This window comes from Mus pahari, chromosome 13 (assembly GCF_900095145.1).
Source record: "Mus pahari chromosome 13, PAHARI_EIJ_v1.1, whole genome shotgun sequence".
NCBI lineage: Eukaryota > Metazoa > Chordata > Mammalia > Rodentia > Muridae > Mus > Mus pahari.
The window spans coordinates 69,056,555-69,058,050 of NC_034602.1; positions in this window are offsets into that span (position 1 = coordinate 69,056,555).

Genomic DNA, 1,496 nt, shown 5'->3' on the forward strand with positions numbered 1-1,496 from the left:
ACAGCCAGGGCTATACAGAGAAACCCTGTCTCGAAAAACCAAAAAAAAAAAAAAAAAAAAAAAAAAAAACACAACAACAAAAAAACCCAGAGAACTGTAACATAGGATAAAAGATTAAAAATAAATACAAAAATTTTACAATATTCTAAAAACCTTTTCTACAATATGTAAAAAGCAAATTGCTTTTGGAAAGATCTTTATATATGCTTCTATGTTGTCTGACCACATGTTTCATAATCTAGTACTCCATAGTCTATCAGTTTTGACAATTTAACCAAATGATTAGAGTCTTTGGTTCCTAATTTCACAATTATCAGATTAGTAACATAATAGCTTTTTGTAAGCAGATCTTGAAATTTATTGAAAACTAATGAGATGTCAGATTGTCTATTCTTGTTAAACTTTAGAAGAAAATGTTTGGGGGGAAATTAATTACACAAAAATCATGAACTTACTGTTTCATACATGTTTAAATCTCATGTTTTCTTCGATAGTAGTCTATGTCTAATTATGCAAATGGTTAGGAGTCACAGTTACATATGATTTTAAACAGCTACTTTGAGCATAGTATATTAATGTATAAGTATTAGAAAAAATACAACAGAATCAGTAAGTTGGAGTTTTGGGTTTCGTTTGTTTGTTTTTATTTGTTTTTAAGAAAGAATAAACTAAGATCCATTCCTGATTGATCCTACACCTGAAAATCCAAGGAAAAAAATTAAACATTCACAACCATAATGGAAAAACCCTGATTGTTTTATCTACTGATTAAGTACAAGGAACTAATATTAGAATTTATGTAATTATACTTTTTGTAAATGCAGAGTAATAATCCATTATTTTGATTACAAATCACTGGTGACTATTAATTTTTTATTTAATTTAATTTTTTAAAACGTATTCACTTTACTTCCTACTCACTACTCCCTTCATTTTTACCCTCTCCCATTATCCTTCATACCTCCTACTCCCCTTCTCTACTGGCCAAGTGATGGCTCTCATGAATATCTCCTCTCCAATTCCTGCACTATTCTTCAATTCTCTCTGAGGCTCAACACTTTGAGGCCAGACAAAGAAGTTCAGCTAATAGAACATATTCCACCAGGTACAGGCAACAGCTTTTGGGAATGCTCCCATTTCAGTTGTTCAGGACATACAAGAAGGTCAATCTACATATCTGCTAAAAGTGAGCCTCGACTACTATATCCAGCACAACTCTCAGTCATCGTAGAGGGAGAAAACAAGATATTTCAAGACAAATCTAAATTCAAAAAATATCTATTCACAAATCCAAAGCTGCAGAAAATACTAGAAAAATATTCCAACCAAAGAGCGATAAGTCAATCCAAGAAAACACAGGAAGTAAGTAATTCCATTCCAGCAAAAACAAGGAAATCACATACAAACACATACTCTCTCTGTCTCTTTGTCTCTCTGTCTCTGTCTCTCTCTATGTTTCTCTCTCTTTGTCTCTCTGTCTCTGTCTCTGTCTCTCT